This window comes from Heterodontus francisci, chromosome 48 (assembly GCF_036365525.1).
Source record: "Heterodontus francisci isolate sHetFra1 chromosome 48, sHetFra1.hap1, whole genome shotgun sequence".
Classification (NCBI taxonomy): Eukaryota; Metazoa; Chordata; class Chondrichthyes; order Heterodontiformes; family Heterodontidae; genus Heterodontus; species Heterodontus francisci.
In genome coordinates, this window is record NC_090418.1 from 16,685,085 (window position 1) to 16,703,178 (window position 18,094).

General features: G+C 50.8%; 18 non-coding genes across 18 annotated transcripts; all 18 read right to left on the reverse strand.

Annotated features, from left to right (window-relative positions):
• Window positions 1-1,453: 1,453 nt before the first annotated feature.
• Window positions 1,454-1,525, reverse strand: trnaq-uug (transfer RNA glutamine (anticodon UUG)). The gene has a single exon. It is a non-coding gene; the product is annotated as a tRNA-Gln (tRNA).
• Window positions 1,526-1,843: 318 nt separating this feature from the next.
• On the reverse strand, window positions 1,844-1,915 carry trnaq-cug (transfer RNA glutamine (anticodon CUG)). The gene has a single exon. It is a non-coding gene; the product is annotated as a tRNA-Gln (tRNA).
• Window positions 1,916-3,470: 1,555 nt separating this feature from the next.
• On the reverse strand, window positions 3,471-3,542 carry trnaq-uug (transfer RNA glutamine (anticodon UUG)). The gene has a single exon. It is a non-coding gene; the product is annotated as a tRNA-Gln (tRNA).
• Window positions 3,543-3,860: 318 nt separating this feature from the next.
• trnaq-cug (transfer RNA glutamine (anticodon CUG)) lies at window positions 3,861-3,932 on the reverse strand. The gene has a single exon. It is a non-coding gene; the product is annotated as a tRNA-Gln (tRNA).
• A 1,555-nt stretch (window positions 3,933-5,487) lies between these two features.
• trnaq-uug (transfer RNA glutamine (anticodon UUG)) lies at window positions 5,488-5,559 on the reverse strand. Its single transcript has one exon. It is a non-coding gene; the product is annotated as a tRNA-Gln (tRNA).
• Window positions 5,560-5,877: 318 nt separating this feature from the next.
• Window positions 5,878-5,949, reverse strand: trnaq-cug (transfer RNA glutamine (anticodon CUG)). The gene has a single exon. It is a non-coding gene; the product is annotated as a tRNA-Gln (tRNA).
• Window positions 5,950-7,504: 1,555 nt separating this feature from the next.
• Window positions 7,505-7,576, reverse strand: trnaq-uug (transfer RNA glutamine (anticodon UUG)). Its single transcript has one exon. It is a non-coding gene; the product is annotated as a tRNA-Gln (tRNA).
• A 318-nt stretch (window positions 7,577-7,894) lies between these two features.
• Window positions 7,895-7,966, reverse strand: trnaq-cug (transfer RNA glutamine (anticodon CUG)). Its single transcript has one exon. It is a non-coding gene; the product is annotated as a tRNA-Gln (tRNA).
• A 1,555-nt stretch (window positions 7,967-9,521) lies between these two features.
• On the reverse strand, window positions 9,522-9,593 carry trnaq-uug (transfer RNA glutamine (anticodon UUG)). The gene has a single exon. It is a non-coding gene; the product is annotated as a tRNA-Gln (tRNA).
• A 318-nt stretch (window positions 9,594-9,911) lies between these two features.
• Window positions 9,912-9,983, reverse strand: trnaq-cug (transfer RNA glutamine (anticodon CUG)). The gene has a single exon. It is a non-coding gene; the product is annotated as a tRNA-Gln (tRNA).
• A 1,555-nt stretch (window positions 9,984-11,538) lies between these two features.
• On the reverse strand, window positions 11,539-11,610 carry trnaq-uug (transfer RNA glutamine (anticodon UUG)). The gene has a single exon. It is a non-coding gene; the product is annotated as a tRNA-Gln (tRNA).
• Window positions 11,611-11,928: 318 nt separating this feature from the next.
• trnaq-cug (transfer RNA glutamine (anticodon CUG)) lies at window positions 11,929-12,000 on the reverse strand. The gene has a single exon. It is a non-coding gene; the product is annotated as a tRNA-Gln (tRNA).
• Window positions 12,001-13,555: 1,555 nt separating this feature from the next.
• Window positions 13,556-13,627, reverse strand: trnaq-uug (transfer RNA glutamine (anticodon UUG)). The gene has a single exon. It is a non-coding gene; the product is annotated as a tRNA-Gln (tRNA).
• A 318-nt stretch (window positions 13,628-13,945) lies between these two features.
• trnaq-cug (transfer RNA glutamine (anticodon CUG)) lies at window positions 13,946-14,017 on the reverse strand. The gene has a single exon. It is a non-coding gene; the product is annotated as a tRNA-Gln (tRNA).
• A 1,555-nt stretch (window positions 14,018-15,572) lies between these two features.
• On the reverse strand, window positions 15,573-15,644 carry trnaq-uug (transfer RNA glutamine (anticodon UUG)). Its single transcript has one exon. It is a non-coding gene; the product is annotated as a tRNA-Gln (tRNA).
• Window positions 15,645-15,962: 318 nt separating this feature from the next.
• trnaq-cug (transfer RNA glutamine (anticodon CUG)) lies at window positions 15,963-16,034 on the reverse strand. The gene has a single exon. It is a non-coding gene; the product is annotated as a tRNA-Gln (tRNA).
• Window positions 16,035-17,589: 1,555 nt separating this feature from the next.
• trnaq-uug (transfer RNA glutamine (anticodon UUG)) lies at window positions 17,590-17,661 on the reverse strand. Its single transcript has one exon. It is a non-coding gene; the product is annotated as a tRNA-Gln (tRNA).
• Window positions 17,662-17,979: 318 nt separating this feature from the next.
• trnaq-cug (transfer RNA glutamine (anticodon CUG)) lies at window positions 17,980-18,051 on the reverse strand. The gene has a single exon. It is a non-coding gene; the product is annotated as a tRNA-Gln (tRNA).
• Between the last annotated feature and the right edge of the window lie 43 nt (window positions 18,052-18,094).

Consider the following 18,094-nt stretch of genomic DNA (forward strand, 5'->3'; position numbering starts at 1 on the left):
GAAGAGGCCAGACGCAATATCAGCAACCACTTACATCTGCACAGCAGCCTTGGAGTAAGAAAATATCTGCAAGACACTTTGCAGCACTATCCGACATCATTTGCGGCGAGCCTCTTCAGAAGGATATATTTGCACAGCTGATCAAAAGCTTGATCCAATCCTTTGCTTTGAAAGAGCGCCTCAAACAAGGACAAAGAGCGAGAAAGGCCGTCGCTTTTAAGGAGGCAATTGCAGAGCTTAGCGAACAGGCAGCTGAAGGCACGGCCACCGACGCTATAATCGGGGCAGCCAAAGAGTTCAAGATGGGAGGAGCGCAGAGATTCTGCTAGCTTTGAACAGCTGAATGAGCTTACGGCGATACGCAGGGGCGAGGCGGCAAAGGAATTTTAAACAGGCATGAGAATTCGAAAAATCAGCGGTCGTCAGAGCGGTTGACAATGTCGTTGCGCCAACACAGGGTTGCTGGGTGAGCTGCACTAGGTGCCAATTAGGACCTGGGCAGCAGAGATTTCCATGAGCTCGCATTTACGGAGGGTGCAAACCGGAAGGATGTCCGCCGGCGTTTTGGAATAGTCAAGTCCACAGGTAACAGAGGCACGGATGAAGACGTCAGCAGCGGATCAGCTGAGGCAGGGACTTAGTCGCGTGACGTTGCAGAGGTGCAAGTAGGTGTCCTTGCTGATGGACCAGACGTGCGGGTGGCGGACCGGCTAAGGCTCAAGTGGGACACCGAGCTTTCCAATCGTGTGTCTCAGCGTCAGATAGCGGTCGGGAATGGGGATAAAGTCAATGCCTCGGCAACGGGGTTTGTGACGGGGAGCTGCACTGCAAATGGCCATACCTTGCTGAGCCCTCCAAATAGCAATGCATTTTCACGAGCAAATTGCAAGCACTGGACATTGTAATTTCCAGTCTGCATTCCGGCTTAATCTTTTCTCAGGCACACCTTCAGCTTCCCCACTAGTTGTTCTCAAGGTGTGGATGCTGTGCAACTCGGACAGTCCAGGCTGCAGCTTCTAATGTCACTGCTTGTGTTTGCCATTTCTCAGCACACTCTAGTTTGGCACACTTGCCAGATGATCAGTTTATAAACGTTGCAAGGCAGTGAAGCAAGAAACGATGACATGCACATTTGCTCGAGGGCAAGAAGACAATCGTTGTGACGCCTGCATTTGATGAAACCCTCTTGAATTTGTTGAAGCGCCCCTGCTGAATGCAGATTGCAAAGAAATGCTGTGCTCACGCCATTGTCCTGTGCAGTGCAGGCACTGAGGACACGGAACAAGCTGCAACGTCGCTCTGCTGCAGACGTGGATCAGGCTGATGTTGCAATTGGACATTGAAGCTCAATCCTCTTGATGAAGACAAGAAAGGCGCAGCAGCAGCATTTCAGCTCCATGTGCCGAACGCTTGTGTGTCCCAAATTTAACAGCAGCTGGGACAACAAGAATGCCGGTTCCACCGAGATTTGAACTCGGATCGCTGGATTCAAAGTCCAGAGTGCTCACCATTACACCATGGAACCAAGTGACTGTCCTGTGCCAGGGCTACAGTCTTTTCTCCAACTCCCCTGGCATTCTCAGTCCCTGCAAGCATCCCTGACTGCACTTGAATGCAATATGTCGTCTGACGGAAAGCAGTGCATCCTTTCAATGGAAGATTTCACCAGCTGCACCGAGTGCAAGAGTGGATCACGTGGCAGGCAGCTGGCAGAAGAGTAGCAGTCAGACGGATGGCAATGGAAAGTGATCTGGGCGGAAAATTTTCCTCCTGAATTGGACCTTGTTGTGAAATTGCAGAAGCTGCCCTTTTTGCAAATGGAATCGCGCGGAGTGAGAAAATAAGGTTCCACCGAGATTTGAACTCGGATCGCTGGATTCAGAGCCCAGAGTGCTCACCATTACACCATGGAACCCAGAGGCAACTTTGCCTTTGCAAGTTGTCAATCAGACATAGCTTTCTCTTTTACAAAAGCACAGACGACATCGAACAGAACTGTGGAATGTTTCCTGCGCAGGAAGAGGCCAGACGCAATATCAGCAACCACTTACATCTGCACAGCAGCCTTGGGGTAAGAAAATATCTGCAAGACACTTTGCAGCACTATCCGACATCATTTGCGGCGAGCCTCTTCAGAAGGATATATTTGCACAGCTGATCAAAAGCTTGATCCAATCCTTTGCTTTGAAAGAGCGCCTCAAACAAGGACAAAGAGCGAGAAAGGCCGTCGCTTTTAAGGAGGCAATTGCAGAGCTTAGCGAACAGGCAGCTGAAGGCACGGCCACCGACGCTATAATCGGGGCAGCCAAAGAGTTCAAGATGGGAGGAGCGCAGAGATTCTGCTAGCTTTGAACAGCTGAATGAGCTTACGGCGATACGCAGGGGCGAGGCGGCAAAGGAATTTTAAACAGGCATGGGAATTCGAAAAATCAGCGGTCGTCAGAGCGGTTGACAATGTCGTTGCGCCAACACAGGGTTGCTGGGTGAGCTGCACTAGGTGCCAATTAGGACCTGGGCAGCAGAGATTTCCATGAGCTCGCATTTACGGAGGGTGCAAACCGGAAGGATGTCCGCCGGCGTTTTGGAATAGTCAAGTCCACAGGTAACAGAGGCACGGATGAAGACGTCAGCAGCGGATCAGCTGAGGCAGGGACTTAGTCGCGTGACGTTGCAGAGGTGCAAGTAGGTGTCCTTGCTGATGGACCAGACGTGCGGGTGGCGGACCGGCTAAGGCTCAAGTGGGACACCGAGCTTTCCAATCGTGTGTCTCAGCGTCAGATAGCGGTCGGGAATGGGGATAAAGTCAATGCCTCGGCAACGGGGTTTGTGACGGGGAGCTGCACTGCAAATGGCCATACCTTGCTGAGCCCTCCAAATAGCAATGCATTTTCACGAGCAAATTGCAAGCACTGGACATTGTAATTTCCAGTCTGCATTCCGGCTTAATCTTTTCTCAGGCACACCTTCAGCTTCCCCACTAGTTGTTCTCAAGGTGTGGATGCTGTGCAACTCGGACAGTCCAGGCTGCAGCTTCTAATGTCACTGCTTGTGTTTGCCATTTCTCAGCACACTCTAGTTTGGCACACTTGCCAGATGATCAGTTTATAAACGTTGCAAGGCAGTGAAGCAAGCAACGATGACATGCACATTTGCTCGAGGGCAAGAAGACAATCGTTGTGACGCCTGCATTTGATGAAACCCTCTTGAATTTGTTGAAGCGCCACTGCTGAATGCAGATTGCAAAGAAATGCTGTGCTCACGCCATTGTCCTGTGCAGTGCAGGCACTGAGGACACGGAACAAGCTGCAACGTCGCTCTGCTGCAGACGTGGATCAGGCTGATGTTGCAATTGGACATTGAAGCTCAATCCTCTTGATGAAGACAAGAAAGGCTCAGCAGCAGCATTTCAGCTCCATGTGCCGAACGCTTGTGTGTCCCAAATTTAACAGCAGCTGGGACAACAAGAATGCCGGTTCCACCGAGATTTGAACTCGGATCGCTGGATTCAAAGTCCAGAGTGCTCACCATTACACCATGGAACCAAGTGGCTGTCCTGTGCCAGGGCTACAGTCTTTTCTCCAACTCCCCTGGCATTCTCAGTCCCTGCAAGCATCCCTGACTGCACTTGAATGCAATATGTCGTCTGACGGAAAGCAGTGCATGCTTTCAATGGAAGATTTCACCAGCTGCACCGAGTGCAAGAGTGGATCACGTGGCAGGCAGCTGGCATAAGAGTAGCAGTCAGACGGATGGCAATGGAAAGTGATCTGGGCGGAAAATTTTCCTCCTGAATTGGACCTTGTTGTGAAATTGCAGAAGCTGCCCTTTTTGCAAATGGAATCGCGCGGAGTGAGAAAATAAGGTTCCACCGAGATTTGAACTCGGATCGCTGGATTCAGAGCCCAGAGTGCTCACCATTACACCATGGAACCCAGAGGCAACTTTGCCTTTGCAAGTTGTCAATCAGACATAGCTTTCTCTTTTACAAAAGCACAGACGACATCGAACAGAACTGTGGAATGTTTCCTGCGCAGGAAGAGGCCAGACGCAATATCAGCAACCACTTACATCTGCACAGCAGCCTTGGAGTAAGAAAATATCTGCAAGACACTTTGCAGCACTATCCGACATCATTTGCGGCGAGCCTCTTCAGAAGGATATATTTGCACAGCTGATCAAAAGCTTGATCCAATCCTTTGCTTTGAAAGAGCGCCTCAAACAAGGACAAAGAGCGAGAAAGGCCGTCGCTTTTAAGGAGGCAATTGCAGAGCTTAGCGAACAGGCAGCTGAAGGCACGGCCACCGACGCTATAATCGGGGCAGCCAAAGAGTTCAAGATGGGAGGAGCGCAGAGATTCTGCTAGCTTTGAACAGCTGAATGAGCTTACGGCGATACGCAGGGGCGAGGCGGCAAAGGAATTTTAAACAGGCATGGGAATTCGAAAAATCAGCGGTCGTCAGAGCGGTTGACAATGTCGTTGCGCCAACACAGGGTTGCTGGGTGAGCTGCACTAGGTGCCAATTAGGACCTGGGCAGCAGAGATTTCCATGAGCTCGCATTTACGGAGGGTGCAAACCGGAAGGATGTCCGCCGGCGTTTTGGAATAGTCAAGTCCACAGGTAACAGAGGCACGGATGAAGACGTCAGCAGCGGATCAGCTGAGGCAGGGACTTAGTCGCGTGACGTTGCAGAGGTGCAAGTAGGTGTCCTTGCTGATGGACCAGACGTGCGGGTGGCGGACCGGCTAAGGCTCAAGTGGGACACCGAGCTTTCCAATCGTGTGTCTCAGCGTCAGATAGCGGTCGGGAATGGGGATAAAGTCAATGCCTCGGCAACGGGGTTTGTGACGGGGAGCTGCACTGCAAATGGCCATACCTTGCTGAGCCCTCCAAATAGCAATGCATTTTCACGAGCAAATTGCAAGCACTGGACATTGTAATTTCCAGTCTGCATTCCGGCTTAATCTTTTCTCAGGCACACCTTCAGCTTCCCCACTAGTTGTTCTCAAGGTGTGGATGCTGTGCAACTCGGACAGTCCAGGCTGCAGCTTCTAATGTCACTGCTTGTGTTTGCCATTTCTCAGCACACTCTAGTTTGGCACACTTGCCAGATGATCAGTTTATAAACGTTGCAAGGCAGTGAAGCAAGCAACGATGACATGCACATTTGCTCGAGGGCAAGAAGACAATCGTTGTGACGCCTGCATTTGATGAAACCCTCTTGAATTTGTTGAAGCGCCACTGCTGAATGCAGATTGCAAAGAAATGCTGTGCTCACGCCATTGTCCTGTGCAGTGCAGGCACTGAGGACACGGAACAAGCTGCAACGTCGCTCTGCTGCAGACGTGGATCAGGCTGATGTTGCAATTGGACATTGAAGCTCAATCCTCTTGATGAAGACAAGAAAGGCTCAGCAGCAGCATTTCAGCTCCATGTGCCGAACGCTTGTGTGTCCCAAATTTAACAGCAGCTGGGACAACAAGAATGCCGGTTCCACCGAGATTTGAACTCGGATCGCTGGATTCAAAGTCCAGAGTGCTCACCATTACACCATGGAACCAAGTGGCTGTCCTGTGCCAGGGCTACAGTCTTTTCTCCAACTCCCCTGGCATTCTCAGTCCCTGCAAGCATCCCTGACTGCACTTGAATGCAATATGTCGTCTGACGGAAAGCAGTGCATGCTTTCAATGGAAGATTTCACCAGCTGCACCGAGTGCAAGAGTGGATCACGTGGCAGGCAGCTGGCATAAGAGTAGCAGTCAGACGGATGGCAATGGAAAGTGATCTGGGCGGAAAATTTTCCTCCTGAATTGGACCTTGTTGTGAAATTGCAGAAGCTGCCCTTTTTGCAAATGGAATCGCGCGGAGTGAGAAAATAAGGTTCCACCGAGATTTGAACTCGGATCGCTGGATTCAGAGCCCAGAGTGCTCACCATTACACCATGGAACCCAGAGGCAACTTTGCCTTTGCAAGTTGTCAATCAGACATAGCTTTCTCTTTTACAAAAGCACAGACGACATCGAACAGAACTGTGGAATGTTTCCTGCGCAGGAAGAGGCCAGACGCAATATCAGCAACCACTTACATCTGCACAGCAGCCTTGGAGTAAGAAAATATCTGCAAGACACTTTGCAGCACTATCCGACATCATTTGCGGCGAGCCTCTTCAGAAGGATATATTTGCACAGCTGATCAAAAGCTTGATCCAATCCTTTGCTTTGAAAGAGCGCCTCAAACAAGGACAAAGAGCGAGAAAGGCCGTCGCTTTTAAGGAGGCAATTGCAGAGCTTAGCGAACAGGCAGCTGAAGGCACGGCCACCGACGCTATAATCGGGGCAGCCAAAGAGTTCAAGATGGGAGGAGCGCAGAGATTCTGCTAGCTTTGAACAGCTGAATGAGCTTACGGCGATACGCAGGGGCGAGGCGGCAAAGGAATTTTAAACAGGCATGAGAATTCGAAAAATCAGCGGTCGTCAGAGCGGTTGACAATGTCGTTGCGCCAACACAGGGTTGCTGGGTGAGCTGCACTAGGTGCCAATTAGGACCTGGGCAGCAGAGATTTCCATGAGCTCGCATTTACGGAGGGTGCAAACCGGAAGGATGTCCGCCGGCGTTTTGGAATAGTCAAGTCCACAGGTAACAGAGGCACGGATGAAGACGTCAGCAGCGGATCAGCTGAGGCAGGGACTTAGTCGCGTGACGTTGCAGAGGTGCAAGTAGGTGTCCTTGCTGATGGACCAGACGTGCGGGTGGCGGACCGGCTAAGGCTCAAGTGGGACACCGAGCTTTCCAATCGTGTGTCTCAGCGTCAGATAGCGGTCGGGAATGGGGATAAAGTCAATGCCTCGGCAACGGGGTTTGTGACGGGGAGCTGCACTGCAAATGGCCATACCTTGCTGAGCCCTCCAAATAGCAATGCATTTTCACGAGCAAATTGCAAGCACTGGACATTGTAATTTCCAGTCTGCATTCCGGCTTAATCTTTTCTCAGGCACACCTTCAGCTTCCCCACTAGTTGTTCTCAAGGTGTGGATGCTGTGCAACTCGGACAGTCCAGGCTGCAGCTTCTAATGTCACTGCTTGTGTTTGCCATTTCTCAGCACACTCTAGTTTGGCACACTTGCCAGATGATCAGTTTATAAACGTTGCAAGGCAGTGAAGCAAGAAACGATGACATGCACATTTGCTCGAGGGCAAGAAGACAATCGTTGTGACGCCTGCATTTGATGAAACCCTCTTGAATTTGTTGAAGCGCCCCTGCTGAATGCAGATTGCAAAGAAATGCTGTGCTCACGCCATTGTCCTGTGCAGTGCAGGCACTGAGGACACGGAACAAGCTGCAACGTCGCTCTGCTGCAGACGTGGATCAGGCTGATGTTGCAATTGGACATTGAAGCTCAATCCTCTTGATGAAGACAAGAAAGGCGCAGCAGCAGCATTTCAGCTCCATGTGCCGAACGCTTGTGTGTCCCAAATTTAACAGCAGCTGGGACAACAAGAATGCCGGTTCCACCGAGATTTGAACTCGGATCGCTGGATTCAAAGTCCAGAGTGCTCACCATTACACCATGGAACCAAGTGGCTGTCCTGTGCCAGGGCTACAGTCTTTTCTCCAACTCCCCTGGCATTCTCAGTCCCTGCAAGCATCCCTGACTGCACTTGAATGCAATATGTCGTCTGACGGAAAGCAGTGCATCCTTTCAATGGAAGATTTCACCAGCTGCACCGAGTGCAAGAGTGGATCACGTGGCAGGCAGCTGGCAGAAGAGTAGCAGTCAGACGGATGGCAATGGAAAGTGATCTGGGCGGAAAATTTTCCTCCTGAATTGGACCTTGTTGTGAAATTGCAGAAGCTGCCCTTTTTGCAAATGGAATCGCGCGGAGTGAGAAAATAAGGTTCCACCGAGATTTGAACTCGGATCGCTGGATTCAGAGCCCAGAGTGCTCACCATTACACCATGGAACCCAGAGGCAACTTTGCCTTTGCAAGTTGTCAATCAGACATAGCTTTCTCTTTTACAAAAGCACAGACGACATCGAACAGAACTGTGGAATGTTTCCTGCGCAGGAAGAGGCCAGACGCAATATCAGCAACCACTTACATCTGCACAGCAGCCTTGGGGTAAGAAAATATCTGCAAGACACTTTGCAGCACTATCCGACATCATTTGCGGCGAGCCTCTTCAGAAGGATATATTTGCACAGCTGATCAAAAGCTTGATCCAATCCTTTGCTTTGAAAGAGCGCCTCAAACAAGGACAAAGAGCGAGAAAGGCCGTCGCTTTTAAGGAGGCAATTGCAGAGCTTAGCGAACAGGCAGCTGAAGGCACGGCCACCGACGCTATAATCGGGGCAGCCAAAGAGTTCAAGATGGGAGGAGCGCAGAGATTCTGCTAGCTTTGAACAGCTGAATGAGCTTACGGCGATACGCAGGGGCGAGGCGGCAAAGGAATTTTAAACAGGCATGGGAATTCGAAAAATCAGCGGTCGTCAGAGCGGTTGACAATGTCGTTGCGCCAACACAGGGTTGCTGGGTGAGCTGCACTAGGTGCCAATTAGGACCTGGGCAGCAGAGATTTCCATGAGCTCGCATTTACGGAGGGTGCAAACCGGAAGGATGTCCGCCGGCGTTTTGGAATAGTCAAGTCCACAGGTAACAGAGGCACGGATGAAGACGTCAGCAGCGGATCAGCTGAGGCAGGGACTTAGTCGCGTGACGTTGCAGAGGTGCAAGTAGGTGTCCTTGCTGATGGACCAGACGTGCGGGTGGCGGACCGGCTAAGGCTCAAGTGGGACACCGAGCTTTCCAATCGTGTGTCTCAGCGTCAGATAGCGGTCGGGAATGGGGATAAAGTCAATGCCTCGGCAACGGGGTTTGTGACGGGGAGCTGCACTGCAAATGGCCATACCTTGCTGAGCCCTCCAAATAGCAATGCATTTTCACGAGCAAATTGCAAGCACTGGACATTGTAATTTCCAGTCTGCATTCCGGCTTAATCTTTTCTCAGGCACACCTTCAGCTTCCCCACTAGTTGTTCTCAAGGTGTGGATGCTGTGCAACTCGGACAGTCCAGGCTGCAGCTTCTAATGTCACTGCTTGTGTTTGCCATTTCTCAGCACACTCTAGTTTGGCACACTTGCCAGATGATCAGTTTATAAACGTTGCAAGGCAGTGAAGCAAGCAACGATGACATGCACATTTGCTCGAGGGCAAGAAGACAATCGTTGTGACGCCTGCATTTGATGAAACCCTCTTGAATTTGTTGAAGCGCCACTGCTGAATGCAGATTGCAAAGAAATGCTGTGCTCACGCCATTGTCCTGTGCAGTGCAGGCACTGAGGACACGGAACAAGCTGCAACGTCGCTCTGCTGCAGACGTGGATCAGGCTGATGTTGCAATTGGACATTGAAGCTCAATCCTCTTGATGAAGACAAGAAAGGCTCAGCAGCAGCATTTCAGCTCCATGTGCCGAACGCTTGTGTGTCCCAAATTTAACAGCAGCTGGGACAACAAGAATGCCGGTTCCACCGAGATTTGAACTCGGATCGCTGGATTCAAAGTCCAGAGTGCTCACCATTACACCATGGAACCAAGTGGCTGTCCTGTGCCAGGGCTACAGTCTTTTCTCCAACTCCCCTGGCATTCTCAGTCCCTGCAAGCATCCCTGACTGCACTTGAATGCAATATGTCGTCTGACGGAAAGCAGTGCATGCTTTCAATGGAAGATTTCACCAGCTGCACCGAGTGCAAGAGTGGATCACGTGGCAGGCAGCTGGCATAAGAGTAGCAGTCAGACGGATGGCAATGGAAAGTGATCTGGGCGGAAAATTTTCCTCCTGAATTGGACCTTGTTGTGAAATTGCAGAAGCTGCCCTTTTTGCAAATGGAATCGCGCGGAGTGAGAAAATAAGGTTCCACCGAGATTTGAACTCGGATCGCTGGATTCAGAGCCCAGAGTGCTCACCATTACACCATGGAACCCAGAGGCAACTTTGCCTTTGCAAGTTGTCAATCAGACATAGCTTTCTCTTTTACAAAAGCACAGACGACATCGAACAGAACTGTGGAATGTTTCCTGCGCAGGAAGAGGCCAGACGCAATATCAGCAACCACTTACATCTGCACAGCAGCCTTGGGGTAAGAAAATATCTGCAAGACACTTTGCAGCACTATCCGACATCATTTGCGGCGAGCCTCTTCAGAAGGATATATTTGCACAGCTGATCAAAAGCTTGATCCAATCCTTTGCTTTGAAAGAGCGCCTCAAACAAGGACAAAGAGCGAGAAAGGCCGTCGCTTTTAAGGAGGCAATTGCAGAGCTTAGCGAACAGGCAGCTGAAGGCACGGCCACCGACGCTATAATCGGGGCAGCCAAAGAGTTCAAGATGGGAGGAGCGCAGAGATTCTGCTAGCTTTGAACAGCTGAATGAGCTTACGGCGATACGCAGGGGCGAGGCGGCAAAGGAATTTTAAACAGGCATGGGAATTCGAAAAATCAGCGGTCGTCAGAGCGGTTGACAATGTCGTTGCGCCAACACAGGGTTGCTGGGTGAGCTGCACTAGGTGCCAATTAGGACCTGGGCAGCAGAGATTTCCATGAGCTCGCATTTACGGAGGGTGCAAACCGGAAGGATGTCCGCCGGCGTTTTGGAATAGTCAAGTCCACAGGTAACAGAGGCACGGATGAAGACGTCAGCAGCGGATCAGCTGAGGCAGGGACTTAGTCGCGTGACGTTGCAGAGGTGCAAGTAGGTGTCCTTGCTGATGGACCAGACGTGCGGGTGGCGGACCGGCTAAGGCTCAAGTGGGACACCGAGCTTTCCAATCGTGTGTCTCAGCGTCAGATAGCGGTCGGGAATGGGGATAAAGTCAATGCCTCGGCAACGGGGTTTGTGACGGGGAGCTGCACTGCAAATGGCCATACCTTGCTGAGCCCTCCAAATAGCAATGCATTTTCACGAGCAAATTGCAAGCACTGGACATTGTAATTTCCAGTCTGCATTCCGGCTTAATCTTTTCTCAGGCACACCTTCAGCTTCCCCACTAGTTGTTCTCAAGGTGTGGATGCTGTGCAACTCGGACAGTCCAGGCTGCAGCTTCTAATGTCACTGCTTGTGTTTGCCATTTCTCAGCACACTCTAGTTTGGCACACTTGCCAGATGATCAGTTTATAAACGTTGCAAGGCAGTGAAGCAAGCAACGATGACATGCACATTTGCTCGAGGGCAAGAAGACAATCGTTGTGACGCCTGCATTTGATGAAACCCTCTTGAATTTGTTGAAGCGCCACTGCTGAATGCAGATTGCAAAGAAATGCTGTGCTCACGCCATTGTCCTGTGCAGTGCAGGCACTGAGGACACGGAACAAGCTGCAACGTCGCTCTGCTGCAGACGTGGATCAGGCTGATGTTGCAATTGGACATTGAAGCTCAATCCTCTTGATGAAGACAAGAAAGGCTCAGCAGCAGCATTTCAGCTCCATGTGCCGAACGCTTGTGTGTCCCAAATTTAACAGCAGCTGGGACAACAAGAATGCCGGTTCCACCGAGATTTGAACTCGGATCGCTGGATTCAAAGTCCAGAGTGCTCACCATTACACCATGGAACCAAGTGGCTGTCCTGTGCCAGGGCTACAGTCTTTTCTCCAACTCCCCTGGCATTCTCAGTCCCTGCAAGCATCCCTGACTGCACTTGAATGCAATATGTCGTCTGACGGAAAGCAGTGCATGCTTTCAATGGAAGATTTCACCAGCTGCACCGAGTGCAAGAGTGGATCACGTGGCAGGCAGCTGGCATAAGAGTAGCAGTCAGACGGATGGCAATGGAAAGTGATCTGGGCGGAAAATTTTCCTCCTGAATTGGACCTTGTTGTGAAATTGCAGAAGCTGCCCTTTTTGCAAATGGAATCGCGCGGAGTGAGAAAATAAGGTTCCACCGAGATTTGAACTCGGATCGCTGGATTCAGAGCCCAGAGTGCTCACCATTACACCATGGAACCCAGAGGCAACTTTGCCTTTGCAAGTTGTCAATCAGACATAGCTTTCTCTTTTACAAAAGCACAGACGACATCGAACAGAACTGTGGAATGTTTCCTGCGCAGGAAGAGGCCAGACGCAATATCAGCAACCACTTACATCTGCACAGCAGCCTTGGAGTAAGAAAATATCTGCAAGACACTTTGCAGCACTATCCGACATCATTTGCGGCGAGCCTCTTCAGAAGGATATATTTGCACAGCTGATCAAAAGCTTGATCCAATCCTTTGCTTTGAAAGAGCGCCTCAAACAAGGACAAAGAGCGAGAAAGGCCGTCGCTTTTAAGGAGGCAATTGCAGAGCTTAGCGAACAGGCAGCTGAAGGCACGGCCACCGACGCTATAATCGGGGCAGCCAAAGAGTTCAAGATGGGAGGAGCGCAGAGATTCTGCTAGCTTTGAACAGCTGAATGAGCTTACGGCGATACGCAGGGGCGAGGCGGCAAAGGAATTTTAAACAGGCATGGGAATTCGAAAAATCAGCGGTCGTCAGAGCGGTTGACAATGTCGTTGCGCCAACACAGGGTTGCTGGGTGAGCTGCACTAGGTGCCAATTAGGACCTGGGCAGCAGAGATTTCCATGAGCTCGCATTTACGGAGGGTGCAAACCGGAAGGATGTCCGCCGGCGTTTTGGAATAGTCAAGTCCACAGGTAACAGAGGCACGGATGAAGACGTCAGCAGCGGATCAGCTGAGGCAGGGACTTAGTCGCGTGACGTTGCAGAGGTGCAAGTAGGTGTCCTTGCTGATGGACCAGACGTGCGGGTGGCGGACCGGCTAAGGCTCAAGTGGGACACCGAGCTTTCCAATCGTGTGTCTCAGCGTCAGATAGCGGTCGGGAATGGGGATAAAGTCAATGCCTCGGCAACGGGGTTTGTGACGGGGAGCTGCACTGCAAATGGCCATACCTTGCTGAGCCCTCCAAATAGCAATGCATTTTCACGAGCAAATTGCAAGCACTGGACATTGTAATTTCCAGTCTGCATTCCGGCTTAATCTTTTCTCAGGCACACCTTCAGCTTCCCCACTAGTTGTTCTCAAGGTGTGGATGCTGTGCAACTCGGACAGTCCAGGCTGCAGCTTCTAATGTCACTGCTTGTGTTTGCCATTTCTCAGCACACTCTAGTTTGGCACACTTGCCAGATGATCAGTTTATAAACGTTGCAAGGCAGTGAAGCAAGCAACGATGACATGCACATTTGCTCGAGGGCAAGAAGACAATCGTTGTGACGCCTGCATTTGATGAAACCCTCTTGAATTTGTTGAAGCGCCACTGCTGAATGCAGATTGCAAAGAAATGCTGTGCTCACGCCATTGTCCTGTGCAGTGCAGGCACTGAGGACACGGAACAAGCTGCAACGTCGCTCTGCTGCAGACGTGGATCAGGCTGATGTTGCAATTGGACATTGAAGCTCAATCCTCTTGATGAAGACAAGAAAGGCTCAGCAGCAGCATTTCAGCTCCATGTGCCGAACGCTTGTGTGTCCCAAATTTAACAGCAGCTGGGACAACAAGAATGCCGGTTCCACCGAGATTTGAACTCGGATCGCTGGATTCAAAGTCCAGAGTGCTCACCATTACACCATGGAACCAAGTGGCTGTCCTGTGCCAGGGCTACAGTCTTTTCTCCAACTCCCCTGGCATTCTCAGTCCCTGCAAGCATCCCTGACTGCACTTGAATGCAATATGTCGTCTGACGGAAAGCAGTGCATGCTTTCAATGGAAGATTTCACCAGCTGCACCGAGTGCAAGAGTGGATCACGTGGCAGGCAGCTGGCATAAGAGTAGCAGTCAGACGGATGGCAATGGAAAGTGATCTGGGCGGAAAATTTTCCTCCTGAATTGGACCTTGTTGTGAAATTGCAGAAGCTGCCCTTTTTGCAAATGGAATCGCGCGGAGTGAGAAAATAAGGTTCCACCGAGATTTGAACTCGGATCGCTGGATTCAGAGCCCAGAGTGCTCACCATTACACCATGGAACCCAGAGGCAACTTTGCCTTTGCAAGTTGTCAATCAGACATAGCTTTCTCTTTTACAAAAGCACAGACGACATCGAACAGAACTGTGGAATGTTTCCTGCGCAGGAAGAGGCCAGACGCAATATCAGCAACCACTTACATCTGCACAGCAGCCTTGGAGTAAGAAAATATCTGCAAGACACTTTGCAGCACTATCCGACATCATTTGCGGCGAGCCTCTTCAGAAGGATATATTTGCACAGCTGATCAAAAGCTTGATCCAATCCTTTGCTTTGAAAGAGCGCCTCAAACAAGGACAAAGAGCGAGAAAGGCCGTCGCTTTTAAGGAGGCAATTGCAGAGCTTAGCGAACAGGCAGCTGAAGGCACGGCCACCGACGCTATAATCGGGGCAGCCAAAGAGTTCAAGATGGGAGGAGCGCAGAGATTCTGCTAGCTTTGAACAGCTGAATGAGCTTACGGCGATACGCAGGGGCGAGGCGGCAAAGGAATTTTAAACAGGCATGGGAATTCGAAAAATCAGCGGTCGTCAGAGCGGTTGACAATGTCGTTGCGCCAACACAGGGTTGCTGGGTGAGCTGCACTAGGTGCCAATTAGGACCTGGGCAGCAGAGATTTCCATGAGCTCGCATTTACGGAGGGTGCAAACCGGAAGGATGTCCGCCGGCGTTTTGGAATAGTCAAGTCCACAGGTAACAGAGGCACGGATGAAGACGTCAGCAGCGGATCAGCTGAGGCAGGGACTTAGTCGCGTGACGTTGCAGAGGTGCAAGTAGGTGTCCTTGCTGATGGACCAGACGTGCGGGTGGCGGACCGGCTAAGGCTCAAGTGGGACACCGAGCTTTCCAATCGTGTGTCTCAGCGTCAGATAGCGGTCGGGAATGGGGATAAAGTCAATGCCTCGGCAACGGGGTTTGTGACGGGGAGCTGCACTGCAAATGGCCATACCTTGCTGAGCCCTCCAAATAGCAATGCATTTTCACGAGCAAATTGCAAGCACTGGACATTGTAATTTCCAGTCTGCATTCCGGCTTAATCTTTTCTCAGGCACACCTTCAGCTTCCCCACTAGTTGTTCTCAAGGTGTGGATGCTGTGCAACTCGGACAGTCCAGGCTGCAGCTTCTAATGTCACTGCTTGTGTTTGCCATTTCTCAGCACACTCTAGTTTGGCACACTTGCCAGATGATCAGTTTATAAACGTTGCAAGGCAGTGAAGCAAGCAACGATGACATGCACATTTGCTCGAGGGCAAGAAGACAATCGTTGTGACGCCTGCATTTGATGAAACCCTCTTGAATTTGTTGAAGCGCCCCTGCTGAATGCAGATTGCAAAGAAATGCTGTGCTCACGCCATTGTCCTGTGCAGTGCAGGCACTGAGGACACGGAACAAGCTGCAACGTCGCTCTGCTGCAGACGTGGATCAGGCTGATGTTGCAATTGGACATTGAAGCTCAATCCTCTTGATGAAGACAAGAAAGGCGCAGCAGCAGCATTTCAGCTCCATGTGCCGAACGCTTGTGTGTCCCAAATTTAACAGCAGCTGGGACAACAAGAATGCCGGTTCCACCGAGATTTGAACTCGGATCGCTGGATTCAAAGTCCAGAGTGCTCACCATTACACCATGGAACCAAGTGGCTGTCCTGTGCCAGGGCTACAGTCTTTTCTCCAACTCCCCTGGCATTCTCAGTCCCTGCAAGCATCCCTGACTGCACTTGAATGCAATATGTCGTCTGACGGAAAGCAGTGCATGCTTTCAATGGAAGATTTCACCAGCTGCACCGAGTGCAAGAGTGGATCACGTGGCAGGCAGCTGGCATAAGAGTAGCAGTCAGACGGATGGCAATGGAAAGTGATCTGGGCGGAAAATTTTCCTCCTGAATTGGACCTTGTTGTGAAATTGCAGAAGCTGCCCTTTTTGCAAATGGAATCGCGCGGAGTGAGAAAATAAGGTTCCACCGAGATTTGAACTCGGATCGCTGGATTCAGAGCCCAGAGTGCTCACCATTACACCATGGAACCCAGAGGCAACTTTGCCTTTGCAAGTTGTCAATCAGACATAGCTTTCTCTTTTACAAAAGCACAGACGACATCGAACAGAACTGTGGAATGTTTCCTGCGCAGGAAGAGGCCAGACGCAATATCAGCAACCACTTACATCTGCACAGCAGCCTTGGAGTAAGAAAATATCTGCAAGACACTTTGCAGCACTATCCGACATCATTTGCGGCGAGCCTCTTCAGAAGGATATATTTGCACAGCTGATCAAAAGCTTGATCCAATCCTTTGCTTTGAAAGAGCGCCTCAAACAAGGACAAAGAGCGAGAAAGGCCGTCGCTTTTAAGGAGGCAATTGCAGAGCTTAGCGAACAGGCAGCTGAAGGCACGGCCACCGACGCTATAATCGGGGCAGCCAAAGAGTTCAAGATGGGAGGAGCGCAGAGATTCTGCTAGCTTTGAACAGCTGAATGAGCTTACGGCGATACGCAGGGGCGAGGCGGCAAAGGAATTTTAAACAGGCATGGGAATTCGAAAAATCAGCGGTCGTCAGAGCGGTTGACAATGTCGTTGCGCCAACACAGGGTTGCTGGGTGAGCTGCACTAGGTGCCAATTAGGACCTGGGCAGCAGAGATTTCCATGAGCTCGCATTTACGGAGGGTGCAAACCGGAAGGATGTCCGCCGGCGTTTTGGAATAGTCAAGTCCACAGGTAACAGAGGCACGGATGAAGACGTCAGCAGCGGATCAGCTGAGGCAGGGACTTAGTCGCGTGACGTTGCAGAGGTGCAAGTAGGTGTCCTTGCTGATGGACCAGACGTGCGGGTGGCGGACCGGCTAAGGCTCAAGTGGGACACCGAGCTTTCCAATCGTGTGTCTCAGCGTCAGATAGCGGTCGGGAATGGGGATAAAGTCAATGCCTCGGCAACGGGGTTTGTGACGGGGAGCTGCACTGCAAATGGCCATACCTTGCTGAGCCCTCCAAATAGCAATGCATTTTCACGAGCAAATTGCAAGCACTGGACATTGTAATTTCCAGTCTGCATTCCGGCTTAATCTTTTCTCAGGCACACCTTCAGCTTCCCCACTAGTTGTTCTCAAGGTGTGGATGCTGTGCAACTCGGACAGTCCAGGCTGCAGCTTCTAATGTCACTGCTTGTGTTTGCCATTTCTCAGCACACTCTAGTTTGGCACACTTGCCAGATGATCAGTTTATAAACGTTGCAAGGCAGTGAAGCAAGCAACGATGACATGCACATTTGCTCGAGGGCAAGAAGACAATCGTTGTGACGCCTGCATTTGATGAAACCCTCTTGAATTTGTTGAAGCGCCCCTGCTGAATGCAGATTGCAAAGAAATGCTGTGCTCACGCCATTGTCCTGTGCAGTGCAGGCACTGAGGACACGGAACAAGCTGCAACGTCGCTCTGCTGCAGACGTGGATCAGGCTGATGTTGCAATTGGACATTGAAGCTCAATCCTCTTGATGAAGACAAGAAAGGCGCAGCAGCAGCATTTCAGCTCCATGTGCCGAACGCTTGTGTGTCCCAAATTTAACAGCAGCTGGGACAACAAGAATGCCGGTTCCACCGAGATTTGAACTCGGATCGCTGGATTCAAAGTCCAGAGTGCTCACCATTACACCATGGAACCAAGTGGCTGTCCTGTGCCAGGGCTACAGTCTTTTCTCCAACTCCCCTGGCATTCTCAGTCCCTGCAAGCATCCCTGACTGCACTTGAATGCAATATGTCGTCTGACGGAAAGCAGTGCATCCTTTCAATGGAAGATTTCACCAGCTGCACCGAGTGCAAGAGTGGATCACGTGGCAGGCAGCTGGCATAAGAGTAGCAGTCAGACGGATGGCAATGGAAAGTGATCTGGGCGGAAAATTTTCCTCCTGAATTGGACCTTGTTGTGAAATTGCAGAAGCTGCCCTTTTTGCAAATGGAATCGCGCGGAGTGAGAAAATAAGGTTCCACCGAGATTTGAACTCGGATCGCTGGATTCAGAGCCCAGAGTGCTCACCATTACACCATGGAACCCAGAGGCAACTTTGCCTTTGCAAGTTGTCAATCAGACATAGCT